This window comes from Henckelia pumila, chromosome 4 (genome assembly GCF_033568475.1).
Source record: "Henckelia pumila isolate YLH828 chromosome 4, ASM3356847v2, whole genome shotgun sequence".
NCBI classification, from domain to species: Eukaryota; Viridiplantae; Streptophyta; class Magnoliopsida; order Lamiales; family Gesneriaceae; genus Henckelia; species Henckelia pumila.
Window position 1 is genome coordinate 48,771,089 of NC_133123.1, and position 16,899 is coordinate 48,787,987.

The window sequence follows — 16,899 nt, forward strand, 5'->3', positions numbered from 1 at the left end:
AGGATTTGGGTGAGGCATCCTATATTCTAGGGATACAGATCTATAGAGATAGATCTAAGAGAATGATAGGACCCACTCAATCAACCTACATCGACACCATATTGAAACGGTTTTCAATGGATGGGTCCAAGAGAGGACATCTACCCATGTGTCATGGAGTTTCTCTATCCAAGTCTATGTGTCCCAAGATGGATGAAGAGATAGAGAAAATGACACATGTACCATATGCGTCAGCCATAGGTAGTATCATGTATGGGATGATATCTACCAGACCAGATGTAGCATTTGCTCTGAGTGTCACGAGCAGATATCAAGCTAATCCCGGTCAAATGCATTGGAAAGCCGTGAAGGACATTCTTAAGTACTTACGAAGGACTAAGAATATGTTCATGGTATATGGAGGAAGAGAACTAAAATTGGAAGGCTATACCGACTCTAGCTTCCAAAGTGATGTGGATGACTCGAAGTCAACCACTGGATTTGTGTTCATGCTCAATGGTGGTGCTGTCTCTTGGAAGAGTTCCAAGAAAGACACCACAGCGGATTCCACCACTGAGGCAGAATACATTGCAGCATCAGCTGCTGCTAAAGAGGCCGTTTGGATGAGGAATTTCGTCCAAGAGTTGGGCGTCATTCCTGAAGTTGTTGGTCCAGTCCCGGTGTACTGTGACAACACGAGTGCCGTTGCTCAGGCAAAGGAACCAAGGTCTCATCAAAGATCCAAACACGTACTGAGGAAATACCACATCATCCGGGAGATTGTGGAAAGAGGAGACATCACTGTCGAAACAGTGGCCTCTGCAGACAATATCGCTGATCCACTTACTAAGCCCTTGCCAGGACCATTATTTGACAAACATCGCGAAGCAATGGGTCTACGTAGTATGACTAGTTGGCTTTAGGGCAAGTGGGAGATTGAAAGAGTAGGTGCCCGGTGAGCCAACTTGTGGCTAAGGGTTTTGATGACTCTTTGTATAAACAATCTTTTGTTTAATATAATTTACACTTTTATTAATGGCAATGACTTTATCTTTCTTCATATTGTTATATTGTGATATACTATTGTTGTTTTGATAAAGACCTTGAATATACTATAGTGTATGTAAGATGTGGTAGAACATGGAGATGTCTATCATGAAACACATCTTATAGTCACTGTATATTCTAAACTGTTCCTAGTCGATTGAGCCGTCCGATAATAAGGATAAGGATCGCTTGAGTTTGAGACTAGCATTTGCGATGCAGAGTACCACGTTTCATTGGTAAGGAACATAGAGATGTTTGAAGCATGCAAATGGATATTCATACGATGAATGATCGAACTACCCTATCCGGACTTTCCAAGTGGTTATCACTTATCGAGTGGATAAAGTCCGCGGTTTTGGTTGAACACCATTAGTCCTTACTACTTGAAACATCATTGAGACTCTATATGCTAGTACTGTGCTTTGACTCGTTTACCGACTCTATTGGGGTCATCAGGTGTCGGGATTGGGTACAGTTACAACACATATAGGAGTCGATGCTTTGTTGTCAAGGATTCACCACATACTTGCGAGTGTGGATATCCTATGCGATCTGAGGAGATATTAGTGTGATGAATCTCTGGCCAGAGTACATGATGTGTTTTAAGAAATGGTTTTTTAGTAACACATGCGATGTCACTATTTGATCTTCAAGATGTATTGCATAGTTATCGAATCTTGAACGACTCTCGATATACCAATGGTTGTTGATTCGATCGGGATATATGGATGAAGGGACCGTACTGTACGCTAACCAAAATCTATTGGTTCTTGCAGGCACTATCAGTGATACCTAGGGAATCATGGGGCGATGTTGCTAGGCGCTCTTACCATGATTCAATGGGCAAGTCGGAAATTTTTGTTTCGAGTCACAAGGAGTTGTGAGCCCACGGCTAGCTGTATCCCTGAACCATTGAGGGTCACACAGAGTAATGGATTTTTAATCCCCGTTGAGATAGTTAAATTTAAAGAGTTAAATTTAATGAACAAAGAAGTTGGACTTCTTATTTAAGAGTAGAGGAGTAAGATTTCCTAAAATGACATAGGGATGGGCATTTTTGGAAATCACTGAATTCGGATTCAGAAAAATTTATCTTGACTTTAAAAGGTGCAGAAATGGTTTCTGTGCACATTGGTGAAATCGGTTTATCAATCGGAGTCATGATGAATTTTATATTAATTTCTGAACATGCGGGCTTTGCTTGTCGGGCTTGAACTTATGACTAATGGGCCCTAAGCTGTTAGTGGCCTACATTATAAATAAGTTATTGCAGTACAGAAATTACACACAACAGGTCACAAATTTTCGAAAACCCTAAGTATTTTCTCTAACAGTGGCCGCCCCCCTCCCCTCTGCTCAGAAAAATCCAGCCTGTGAATTTTGAATTACAGTCTGGTTTAACGGATCAAATTCGTTAATTCTCTTCGTAGAAACTTCTGATAGATTTTCTAGTGCAATCTATTAGAGGGATTAATTATCCGTTCGTGGACCTGATTGAAGAACAGTTCGTCCATCAGTTCCAGGGATATAAAACAAGAGCAGAGCAATCTGTTGGTGTCCAAAATATCGATTCGAGATTGGAGGTAAAAATTTATAATTGTTATTTAATTTTGACACACACAATTTAATCGTAAAGTTTTGATACCCATTATGGAATCGTTCCATATAAAATTTTTAAACTTCCGCTGCACCGGGTATCAATTCTGATTGATCTGATCGCCGCGTTCTCCAACACTTGGCTTATAAGTTGATCTTGGTTTTTGATCATTCTTTTGTCTCCGTACAGATTCGTTTGGAGGTATCAAGCCCAGAGTTAGCAACTGTTTGATTGTTTCCGAGTTTTGAACAAAGAACGGTATAGAGCATTTCCTTGAACTGTTGCCTTGTTGTTGTTAGATTGTATAGTTGTTGATATAGTCTCTTTTGTAGCGTATCCAGAGTTGGAAGCTACTGCATTGAAAGGTAAAAGCAGTCATCGTAGCGGGATAGCATACTCGGGACTGTGGTTCTCGAGTTTTCCCTTTGAAATCACATACTTGCATTTACACTTGTTCTAGCATGAGGAACTTGTGTCTTGTTTGATTGTATTAGCTTTTGTTAAATGACTTATATGTTATATTTATGCTATGCATTCATCTTGAGCCAAACTTGTTTTCAGCGGGCAGAACCGCCCTTTTTGTTTAGACGTTTGGGAACTATGATTGAGTGGCCTAGGTTGTAGTATTTCGCATAGTGCTAGCATACTCATTATGGTTGCCCAAAGTCTAGAGGAGTGGGATACGTGGCACCACCTCGATTGGGAGGGTCGGTGAGTTTTTACGTGATCTTATCCTCGGGATCCCAAAAGCACAGCAGCAATCCCTCGTTTATCAGATTGATATCCCGGTTTAAAAGACATGCATTCATTACGTTGTTATTAATTTAATTGTTGTATTGAAAGCATGTTGATTGTTGTATAAATTGTTATGTTGCTTTTACTGGGAATGTTGTTCTCACCGGTTATCCGGCTGTTGCTTTGTTTTGTATATGTACTTGGCAACAGGTGGGGCAGGATCAAGTCAGAAGAGGCATGGTTAGCTCCGAGAGAAAGTTGTAGCAGTGAGACTCGGTTTAGAAGTCGTGTCAGCATGTCTACTTAGTGTTGTTAGAACATGTTTAGATATCAAACTTCGTTATTATGTTGTATTGACATGCAAGCTTTGCCGTGTTGTTATCATGGCATGTTCTATTTTGGAGTAGTTGTTAAACTCTAGAACTTCATGTATTAATCGGAGGACCTGCATTTATAATGTATGTGTTGATTTGGATTGCATTGGAATAGTTTTAGATGGAGTTGCAAAGCATGTTTTTCTGCTATTCTGTTTCTGCTGTAGGGGGCGCCCGAGCTGCAATTTTTAGCAGCCCGAGCGCACCCCACTCTGAGATCAGTAGCGCCTCTGTCCAGGGTGCGCTCGAGCGCGGCCCTCTTTAAAAAAAAATAATAAATTTTCCTTTGCTTTGCTTTTAGTTCTTAGATCTTGGTTGCTTAATTATTGTTTACTCCTTAATTAGATGTTTAGAACCGAGGTCTCACAATTTGATTCATATTATGTTGTCTGCATTTCTGGTTTGTTAGAATATAGCCGTTATGCCGTCAGTTTGAGTTTTGGAAATATCGTTTTGATGTTTTGATTCTACCGAGTTTGATGAGGTTTTGATACCGATATTGATCTTGTGACTTCTTATTTAGATTGAATCGAAGTCAGTGGAGTTGTGAGATTGCAACTTTGATTAGTTTTAAAGATTTGAGCCGGTATAGTATCGATTTTCTTATTTATCAATCGAAGAAGTTTGATTGAGTTTTTAAATGAGATTGTTGTTTTACAGATTGAAGATTGTGAAACGACGAAAAGGTATAAGGCGACTTTGGAATGGAATAGGACGATTAACTTGAATCCGAATTGATTCGAGTGTCCTAGAAGAAAATCACATACTTGCATGTTTGAATGCTTACTTGAATTTATAATTGAGAATTTTTTTTGAATGCATGAGATTACATATGCATTCATATTGAGCCCTTGATTCGTTCTCAAATAGAATTAGACGATTTGGAGATTATTGTTGAGGGGCATTGGTAGTAGAGGCGAACTCCAATGACCTGGGTAACTCTCTATAATGCTCCAAAGTCTAGAGGATGCAAGGTATACCGCAATCACCTCGATTGGGAGAGTCGGTGAGTCGTGAGAATATCTTGGCCCCGGATCCCAATTTACAAGACGAAATTCCTTTGATTATCTTGACAGATAATTTTTGAACCCCAAGGATATGCATTGCATTTTATTGCATTACGAATGACATGTTGTTTATATATATATATCATGATTTGATATATTACGTGGAATTATATGTTATGTCTCTTTTACTGGGAATTGTATTCTCACCGGATTATCCGGCTGTTGTCTTTGTTTGTATGTGTACTTTGCAACAGGTGGGGCAGGACCGAGTCAGAGGCAGCATGTCAAGGTGGTTGAGATGATAGACGTGAGGTCTTGTTGTTTTAGAAGTCGAATATGTAATTGAACATAGATTTTATTCGAACTCGTTTTGTATCGGTTATGAAACTTAGATTGATGCATGTTCTATTAGTTTGAGATTGTATAACTCTAGAACTACCTTGTAATGTAATATGCATGTTTGGATGTGTTGATGCATGTTTTAGATTGAAGATTGAATTGTTGTTGGAAGTTGGAAAGCATGCCCTGTTTCTGGTTTTTTTTTTTTCTGATCCCAGGGTGCGCTCGATCCTACGTTTTTCTGAGATAGAGCACGGCCCATGTTTAATTGGAGGCAGTAACTTTGATCAGATGGAGCGCTCGATCCTGGAATTTTATAGGATCGAGCGTGGCACTTATTATTTCTCGGCAGAGAGTTTAGGGAAATGGTGCGCTCGATCTTGGAATTTTATAGGATCGAGCGCAGCACTATTCATCCAAAAAAATTTGTTTTATATTTTAATTTCCTACCGGGATTTTATTATCGATGTTTGCTAATATTATCTTAAGATTAGATGATTAGAATCGGGGTCTCACAGGCTCAATCAAGGTACTAGGGATAAATAATTCAGTGGGTGGCTTGAAAAGCTCAAACGATATTCAGAAAAATTGCCTACATCACTCCTAAGTCACAGTTTACCCGTATTTTGCCTCGAGGGGTGTCCGAACTTGTTCTAGACATGTCTCAATTCACAGTCAATTCATACAAATTTCAATCAGTGCAGAAAAGATAAATCATCAATAGTAAACGATGATTTTGCACAAAATTCAGAAGTATGCACCTCATGTGCTTATATATCATGTGAAAGCTCAACAGGGCATCTAAGGATAATTCAAGAAAAAAATTCGGCCCAAAGAATCCAAACAATGCCTCAATCCTATCCATGTTTGTATGCTTCAAATTTTAGATTCAAGCGCAATTCATGGAGTATATAGGAGTTCACTCGTCTATTTGGTTCCATCAGTGCAAAAATTCAGTTAGATAGGCATGGAAATCAGTTCCTGAACAACACAAATAACTATTCATCATTGGTCAGGCTACCCATTTCTTTCTCAACTCAATATGAATGCAACACAATGGTATGCCACTAACATGAACTAAATGCAACAACGCGACAAAAACAAATGCAATGCATGAATGCACCCCCCCCCCCCCCCCCCGCACACACACACACACTTAAACGAATCATTGCCCTCAATGCCTTAAACACAAAATAGAACAAAGAACTAAACAAACAAAACATTCAACACAACAAAAAACGAAATGTCAATGCAATGCTAGAAAAAAAAATAAAACAGAACTCCCCTGGTCTAGCGGTCGGCGACATCCTCATCATGCTCTGGCAGAGCCACAGGGTCAATATATGGGAACTCAAAAGGTGGTGGGAATGGTATAGCCGGTGGGAGCGTGGTGGGGTCGATCCCTAGCCTCTTGGAGATGCCGCGACAAATGTAGTCAAAGACTTGAAAATTTGAAGCCGTAGCTGCATTGAATGCATTTTGGTGATGGGTGAAGGCGGCCACCTCCCTAAAAGTAACAGTAGTAGTTTGGCGTGGAGGCGGAATAGAGCGCACGGGATCATGAATTGGAACGAATTGATCGTCCACCACAAATTGGGCTTCTTCGATAAGCTCGCTTTGCAAAGATAGCCGCTTTGTCAATGGGGTGCATTGGTTGCACACCGGCGTGCAGGCACATATGTGTGATGATCATCGGGAAGAAAAGACCCGCTTTCTTGGAAGTGATCGAATGCCGCATATGATCGTGAATCACTCGTCCCACATTGACCGGAAAATTAAGATCAAGAGCGTAGAGTAGCACTGCATGCTCAACGTGGAATTCACTCGTGTGGGAGATGGGCATCAGACGGCGGGCGACGAAGGTGTACCAAGTGGCCGGACCCAAAGAAAGGTATTTCTCCTTAAAGCATTTGAAAGTAACAGGGTCTAACCAGGAAGCCCCGACAAAGCACAATTGCTGAAGAACCTCGTGTAAATCCGGGGCGAGGGCGATGCTTTGGTATAAGCTATCATCAACATCCGGCGTCTCCAGCAGACTATTCAACTCCTTGGGCGCATAAGAAACCAAAGTGCCTCTGACGAAGGCCTTGCCATCTACCTGTTCCGCAGCATTAGCATAAAATTCCCTAACAATAGGAACAATGGCCGGAGGGGGTTTCTTGCAGAATGTTCCCCACCCACGGTTCAAAACTTGGACAGCCACTTCGCTTTCGTTAACATCAAGATCAAAACCCCTCTCAGTAATAGGGGAGCGATGGTGTTTAGCATGATCATACCTATCCCGAGCCGTTGGGTTGACAAATCGGCCGGCGAGGTTTAATGAAGCGGTTGAAGCCCTTGTGCCCTGGCGAGAAGATTCACCTATCTCTCTATTGCGTTTCGGAGCCATGATATCGCAAAGATTGCAAGAAAAAATAACAGGGGCAATTCGTCGAGCACGTGGTGTGCACCAAAAAGTCCGGCATCCCTAACAAAATATGGCGGTGGAGATGTGTAGATGAGAGAAGATACAATGATTCCAAGCCTTAGAATGACGCCTGCAAGAGAAGGAGAACAATTGGTGAATATTGGCCAAATTGAGAAATTTTGGGGATTTAGGGTTCTTAGGGCCGAGGGAATAAGTGAGGAGAAAGATGGGGGAAAAAAAAGAAAAGACAAGAAATAATGCATAAAAGGGGTGCGCTCGATTGCATAAGTATGCAGGATCGAGCGCGCCCAAAATATTATCGGGGCAGTGAGTTGAGTAAAATCTCGCGCTCGATCCTATGAGTTTGCAGGATCGAGCGCGACATTCCTTCAGTGATTTCTTTTTCTAATTTTTCAAAATTTCTGAAAACCAAGTAAAAACAAAGAAAACAAACAAACGATTAAAATGAAATGAAAACAAAAGGGAAAGAAACATTGGGTTGCCTCCCAGGCAGCGCCTTTTTTTACGGTCGTTGGCCCGACTGCATGCTTCAGTTCCTCAAGGTGGTTCATATCTAGTTTCCTTGTCCACCTTCACCCACTTGAGAAATTTTCCAGTTAATTTTGTCATATTCTTCCTCTGCTTTGATTTCTTGGGAATTCCTTTTGATCAATCCGAAGGAAGTTTCAGCTTAGTTTTAGGTACCTGCAAATCAGAGATAAAAATTTCAGCAATAGAATTTTTAGCAAGTTTTGCAATAACTTCCTTCAACTTACCCTCATTCACAACTTCCTTGTGTTCTTGCGACAAGTGATTAATGACATCAAGATTATTAACAACACTTTCACAATCAGGAATTTGCAAAGTATCAAAAATATGAAACTTAACAATCTCCCCATCAAACTCCATAGTGAGAGTGTCATTGTTAACATCTATGATGGACTTCGATGTTTTCAAAAATGGTCTTCCTAACAAAATTGGACTATCCAAATCATTGCTTTTCATATCAAGCACATAGAAATCAGCACGAAAAACCAAATTACCTACTTGCACAAGAACATCTTCTAACATACCCCTAGGATAAATAGTAGATCTATCAGCCATTTTGAATACGATTGCAGTTTCAGTCAAAGTCCCATAATTTAAGGAAGCATAAACAGAGTATGGCATGACATTAATCGATGCTCCTAAATCTATCATGGCCGTGTCAAGCTGAACATCTCCTATGTTACAAGGAATAGAAAACATACGTGGGTCCTTGCATTTTGTGGGTACCTTTCTTTGAATTACAGCAGAAACATTCTCACCTAGCTCCACCTTCTGACAACCCTTCAGTTTGTGTTTTCTCTTCAGAGTACACAACTCTTTCAAAAATTTAGCATAGCGAGGGACTTGTTTGATAGCATCTAATAAAGGAATATTCACCTCACATCTACGGAAAACTTCATACAACCCCTTAATTCCTTCATCCTTCCTAGACTCTTTCAATGCTAAGGGAAAAGGGGCTATAGGTTTATACTCAGAAAAAGGAGTGAACTTACCTTTTTGTGCGTCTATTTGAACTATCTCATCCTCCTCTACCTTGGATTTCTCTTCATCCTCGTTCTGTACTTGTTCTTTCACCACTTCTTCATTAACCTTCAACTCCTTTCCACTCCTCAAGGTGATTGCACTCACATTCTCCTTCGGATTCACCAGTGTCTGTGATGGTAAGCTGTTAGAATTCAGTGCCTCCAACCTGTTGACTGCGGTTGCCAACTGCCCCATTTGAGTGTTCAATTGTTGGATACTTGCTCGAGTTTTTTGTTAAAAAGTTACAGTATTAGTAGCAAGATCCTTAACAATGTTTTCAAGAAACTCACCAGGCGTTGGAACTTGAGGACGCTGTGGCTGTGCAGGATACGGTGGCCTATAAGCTTGATGGTGCGGTTGTGCCTGATACCCGGGTTGATTCGCCTGTGGGTTTCCGTATCTCAGATTTGGATGGTCCTTCCAACCAGGATTGTATGTGTTGGAGTATGGATCATACTTCCGCTGTGGAGGTCTAGGAAATACACTAGTAGCATTCACATGTTCGACCGACTCCTCTTGAAGTGTGGGACACATGTGAGTAGCGTGTCCCATCGCATTGAAAATTCCACAACCTTTCAAAGTTTGTCCATTCCCTGCAGCCATTTGACGCACAAGAGACGTCAGATCAATCAGTTGTTGTTCAAGGGAATAAACATTTACCTCATTGCCCCGTCTGGGCGCATGATCACTCCTGTTGATGCCAAACTGCTGAAAATTGGCAGCCATGTTCTCTATCAGATTCCTCGCTTGTACCGGCGTTTTATCCATAAAACGCCTCCACTTGCTTCATCTAGCATACTCCTATCATGAGGAAACAAACCTTCATAGCATAATTGAATCAATTGATTTTCACTTATCTGGTGCTGCAGACAGCTAGCACAAAGCTTATTGAACCGCTCCAAGTATTCATGCAGTGATTCCCTTGAGTATTGCTTGATTCCATAGATTTCCTTCCGGATGTTCGCAGCTCTAGAGGCTGGGAAATATTTTTCCAGAAAGATTATTTTCATCTCCGTCCAAGTTGTGATAGAACCAGAGGGTAAGTAATATAGCCAATCCTTAGTAGCACTCTTCAAAGAGAAAGGAAAAGCTCTCAGCTGAATCTTCTCCTCTTTCACTCCATGGGGTTTCATACTCGTGCAAACCACGTGGAATTCCATCAAGTATTTATTCGGGTCCTCACATGCAAGACCATGAAAGGAAGGTAATAAGTGAATCAATCCAGATTTAAGTTCAAAAGTGGCATTATTTTCTAATGTAGGAAAAGTAATGCATAAAGGTTGTTGATTGGGATCAGGAGTGCCCAATTGTCAAAGACTCAGATTAGCATTAGAAGCCATTTCTTCTTCTGAAAATGCAGTTCAAGCAGCTTCCTCTTGTTGTTGCCTACGAAGTTTTCTCCTTCTCCTGTGCAAAGTCCTTTCGATCTCCGGGTCGTAGAGAAAGTCTTCTTCAGCAAAATCACCTGAAAGCATGAACAAGAGAGAACTAGAAACAAAGAAAAGAGAGGAGAGTGAGATTAAACAAAAAAAACAAAAAGAAAAAGAACACAATAAATTAAACACCGTTCCCCGACAACGGTGCCAAAATTTGGAAGCGCTAAGTCGCGTCACGCCCAAATTACCCAACTCAATAGATAAACAATAATATGTAATAGTGTGAGTAGGGATCGTTCTCACGAGGAAAGGTAAATTTAATGTGTTCTAAATAAACTAAAGGGGCTTTTTTGAGTTTTGGGATTAACTACTGTGAGACCTCAATTCTAAACAACTAATCTTGGATTAGACAACAATCAAGCAAACAAGATCCAAGACTAAAAGCAAGAATTTTTATTTTTTTTTTTCAGAAGGGGGTGCGCCCGGGCGGCTAAAAACTGCAGCCCGGGCGCCTCCCAAAACAGCAACCTGCTGTTTGGTTCAAAGGGGTGTGCACCCGGGCGGCTAAAAAATGCAGCCCGAGCACCCCCTGCTGCAGAACTAGGAAACAGTAGAAAAACTAGGAGGCTCGACTCCAACACTTCCAAAACGAAATCATGCATTACAACGGAACTCAAAACGTTAATACACATGCATAACATGCATCAATCTAAGTTCCATAACCGATACAAAACAAGTTCGAATAAAATCTACGTTCGATTACATATTCGACTTCTAAAACAACAAGGACTCACTCTATCAACTCTTCCACCTAGTCACGCAATCTCTGACTCGGTCCTGCCCCACCTGTCGCCAAGTACACATACAAACAAAGACAACAGCCGGATAATCCGGTGAGAATAATATTCCCAGTAAAAGAGACTATCATGAAATATCATAAAAACATCTCAAACTAAATGTATCATCTTACAGATATTCAAATAACAACCATGCAATTCCACAAGCATGTTTAAAACTCTATTCATATGCATAAATGCAATGCATGTCTTTATAATCTGGGATTATCAAGTCGGATAATCAAAAGAGTTGCTGCTTTTGCTTTTGGGATCCCGAGGACGAGATCACGTAAACAACTCACCGACTCTTCCGATCAAGGTGGTGCTACGTATCTCCATCCTCTAGACTTTGGTGCGACTATAAGGAGTATGCTAGGTCTAGGTGAAACGGCTACACCCAGGCCACTCGCAATATAATTCCCAAAACGTCTATCATAAAAGGGCCGTCCTGCCCGCTGCTCAAATCAATGATTCTTGGCTCAAGATGAATGCAATGCAAACATAACTCAATCAACTAGATTCAAGTAAAAGCAAATAACATGCAAGTATGTGATTCTTCGGAACACTCGAATCAAGTCTGATTCGAGTCACACGTTTCATTCCAATCTAAGTCATCTTATACCTCTTTTCAACAAAGTCGATGCTCCAAACCTGGAAACAACAACGATTCCTCAAACAAGATTCAATCAAACTTTCTCAATCGTTAATAAGAGAATCGATACTATACCGGCTCCAATCTCCAAGTTGCACAAAGCTGCAATCTCGCAACTCCACTGGCCTCAAATCAATCTGTACAAGAAGTAATAAAGGCTCGAGATTAACATACAACTCAATCGAAGGCTTGGCTCAAACAATTCAAACCGATAGACAATCCAAAACTCAAACTGGCGGCATAACGGTTGTATTCTGATCAAACCGGAAACGCAGACAGCATAATATCAATCCAATAAACTCAATTCAATCAACATTCCACCATAAAAATCCAATTCTAACAAATCATAAAACTCAAATTTTTGAATAATCTTCCAAAATTCACAACAAATCCGAACGACGCTCTATTTCAAAACCGGCAGATAATAAACGATGAGAACTCTGCCGAGATCAACATACTCGAATCTCAAACGATTCTACCAACATCCAAAAACTAGAATGAACGTGATCGTAGAAAAACTTACGATAGAACAAAGCTCTCATAGCTGTGATCACTAATCTGCCTTCAGAAATAAATTCCAACGGACGGATCAAGCTCGGGAGGAAATCTTGAAAGCTTGGGAGTTTGGGAATCATCTTCAATGGAGTAATCGGTGGAGAGGGTGAAGAGGAAGGAGAAAGAAAAGTCAACAAGCTTATAAATATCTAACAAATCCCAAATTTGCATCTTAGTCCCTGAAAAATCCAAAATTTGCAAAAAGGACCCTGATCAAAATCAAGTCGATTCTTGAACTCTGGAATCTCCGATTATCTCAAATAAAGTCGATTAAGATAAAATCGGGGCGTTACAATTCTCCCCCTCTAAGAAAAGGTTTCGTCCTCGAAATCAACACGATTCCAACACGAACTATGTCTCTCAACTTACTCCTTCAAGTACGTCAATCCAAAGTCGACTCATTCTCGTCAGAATAATCCTCCTCTGCTTAGTCACAATTCGTTTCATCTCTGGTTCCAAAACAGGTGACACAGAAAATCACTTCCAAACAATAGGGATCTTCTTCTCTTCTCGTACAACTCTTGAAAAGTGCATTCAAGAATTCACCAAAAAGATGTCGTTGTACAAAGTCTCCACAAGAATCCGGAGTTCTGCCAACTAGTGCTAAGTAGAGCACTACAACTCATGGCATAACATCAAAAGTTCAACTCGTCTAATCTGGCTGTCCATCGTTCTGAGGATATCGAACTAAAAAAGTTAAAATCAGACAACAAAATTTCATCGAAGTCCTTGCCGAAAGCATGAGTGCATCAAGGATCTCTGTCTAAACTGACAGACTTTGGCAAAACATGACATCTGACGACCTCTGACAGGATCTCAATCCTCTAATCTTGAATGAAAGTCATTCTGTATGGAATACGGTAGCAGATTCCAACAATCGGTCAATCAAATCAGATAGTAGATAAAATAAGAACAGCTCAAAACATCGGTTGTTGCATACAATTCCTCAGATAAAAAATTCGCAGTAAGAAATCTCATACAATCTAATCCTCTTCTTTGCTTTCAAATCTATTCCGTCTGCTAAAATAATTACTCCAACTCTTAAGATTAGAATAGATCACATGAATTTTCTCATAAGACAATAGAAAACAGATCTTCAAATCAATAAGATCGTTGCAAGATCAAGGTCCAGATTCAGACATTGAGTCTCGAGATTCTTCAGCTGTCTCGATGTCTAGGGTTAGAGTGTGATTCCTCTGAATAAGAATACATCCCAAAAATTTCGATAAGGAGAGATCGTTGATCGACAGAAATTCCGTCATCAAATCATACAATCGAAGAAGACCATTCGATCCAAACAGAATTCAGACATCGAAGAAAAACATACAACTGCTCGGCACAAACATCTGCTATAAGATTCTCAAAAGCTCTGAAAGATCAGTACAATTCTCATTCCAAAAAGATAAGAAATCAACGATAAGAATTCCTAGTCTCAACTAATTCTTCTAAAAGATTTGGTTAACTGAAGTTAACAACACTACTGGAGTATTCATCAATTCGAACGATTCGACAATTTAATAGAGGCACGTTAAACATAAATAGATTCTTCAATAAGAAGGCAAGAGACTCGCCAGTATATAACAGTCCAATAAGAATAGGAAACTCAAAATCGAACGTTACCTTATCTGTCATTATCGGGTGCAGCCTGAGTCTGCGGAACCTCAGACAGAGCAAAAACTCGTGCCTGTTGTCTGGGAGGCTTCCTTCCATATTGATTACCTTCCTGAATATTCTGCTGCTGAGGTTGGAAAGAGTGGACAGTAGGTGCTTGCTGCTGAGGCTGAGCTGTCTGTCTCGGGAAAATTTCACTCTGAGATTGCTGAGGAATACGTTGAGGACACGTTCTCGCAAAATGCCCCGCCTGGTTACAAATATGATAGCTTCCAAAAATACCTCTACACTGATCACTGGAGTGACAACCTCCGCAGTTGGCACAAGACATGCCTGACTGTCCCGAACTTTGTCCCGATCCATACTGCCTCGAACCACTAGAGCTCGAAGAACTGGTTTCGTGCTTCTTAAACTGCTTCTCTTTCGGATGATAGTAATCCTTCTTATTACCTCCACTGCTACCACCTTCAGAACTCAGTGGTTGATTCTGAAACTGAGATGGTTGGTTCTGGTATTGGTAAGGTTGTGCCTGAAACTGTCCTTGTTGTTGATGCGGCACAAACTGACCTCTACTCTTCCTCCACAAACCTGCTTCTGATCCTTTTGCGTGATTCATGGCATCCGCAAAATTATCTGGCCTAGCAGTGTTTACCAGCATGAAGATGTTAGTGTTCAAGCCATTAATGAAATGGTCGGCTTTAGCTTCCTCATCACCGGCAATTAGCGGTGCAAAACGCAACAGACTATCAAACTTGGCTACGTACTCTTCAATGTTCAGATTCCCTTGCCTCAGATTGGCAAACTCAGCTCCCTTATCCTTACGGTACGAGATAGGAAAAAACCGCTTATAAAATTCAGATTTGAAAAGAGTCCAAGTAACTTCCGTACCTCTATTCTCCATTACTTTCTTCGTCATGATCCACCAGCTCTTAGCAACCCCACGAAGCTGATGAATGACTAACCTGATTCGACGGTCATCTGTGTAATCGATGGAATCGAACAACTGATCGATATCATCCAACCAACTCTCACAGTCAACTGGATTTTCTGAACCCATTAACAACGGCGGATTGAACGACTGAAACCTCTTCAGCAAGGTTTCCATAGGCGTCTCTGTAGCATCCATCTCAACCGTTTCAGTACTAGCTTGCTCAGTTGTAGGAATAACTGGCGGTGGATTCCTATTAATAACTCGTCGAGGAACCATCTGATAATCAAAGGTTAGGACACAAGATATCTCAATCGCTGCAATTCAGTGCCCTTGCAACCTCTCGGAATTCCGGATACAGGTGAAATACAGTTCATATCTCAAATAATTCATGCTTTATAATTCAAATCACAAAATCATGTAACTCAAATAATTCTCAACAATAAAGCATGCTCGCATGGTATTTAAATAAATCAATTTAAATAACTCAATCACATGTGAGAATCAATTCATGCGGACTCGATCTACCCCGCTCACTCCTAAATTCAGTCCAAGAATCTTATCTCTCTGATACCACTTAGTGTGAGACCTCAATTCTAAACAACTAATATTGGATTAGACAACAATCAAGCAAACAAGATCCAAGACTAAAAGCAAGAAATTATTATTTTTTTTCAGAAGGGGGTGTGCCCGGGCGGCTAAAAACTGCAGCCCGGGCGCCTCCCAAAACAGCAACCTGCTGTTTGGTTCGAAGGGGTGTGCGCCCGGGCGGCTAAAAACTACAGCCCGAGTGCCCCCTGCTGCAGAACTAGGAAACAGTAGAAAATCTAGGAGGCTCGACTCCAACACTTCCAAAACGAAATCATGCATTACAACGCAACTCAAAACGTTAATACACATGCATAAATCAATACAAAGTAGTTCTAGAGTTATACAATCTCAAACTAATAGAACACGCATCAATCTAAGTTCCATAACCGATACAAAACGAGTTCGAATAAAATCTACGTTCGATTACATATTCGACTTCTAAAACAACAAGGCCTCACTCTATCAACTTTTCCACCTAGTCACGCAATCTCTGACTCGGTCCTGCCCCACCTGTCACCAAGTACACATACAAACAAAGACAACAGCCGGATAATCCGGTGAGAATAATATTCCCAGTAAAAGAGACTATCATGCAATATCATAAAAACATCTCAAACAAAATGTATCGTCTTACAGATATTCAAATAACAACCATGCAATTCCACAAGAATGTTTAAAACTCAATTCATATGCATAAATGCAATGCATGTCTTTAAAATATGGGATTATCAAGTCGGATAATCAAAAGAGTTGCTGCTTTTGCTTTTGGGATCCCGAGGACGAGATCACGTAAACAACTCACCGACTCTCCCGATCGAGGTGGTGCTACGTATCTCCATCCTCTAGACTTTGGTGCGACTATAAGGAGTATGCTAGCACTAGGTGAAACGGCTACACCCAGGCCACTCGCAATATAATCCCCAAAACGTCTATCATAAAAGGGTCGTCCTGCCCGCTGCTCAAATCAATGATTCTTGGCTCAAGATGAATGCAATGCCAACATAACTCAATCAACTAGGTTCAAGTAAAAGCAAATAACAAGCAAGTATGTGATTCTTCGGAACACTCGAATCAAGTCGGATTCGAGTCACACGTTCCATTCCAATCTAAGTCATCTTATACCTCTTTTCAACAACGTCGATGCTCCAAACCTGGAAACAACAACGATTCCTCAAACAAGATTCAATCAAACTTTCTCAATCGATAATAAGAGAATCGATACTATACCGGCTCCAATTTCCAAGTTGCACAAAGCTGCAATCTCGCAACTCCACTGGCCTCAAATCAATCTGT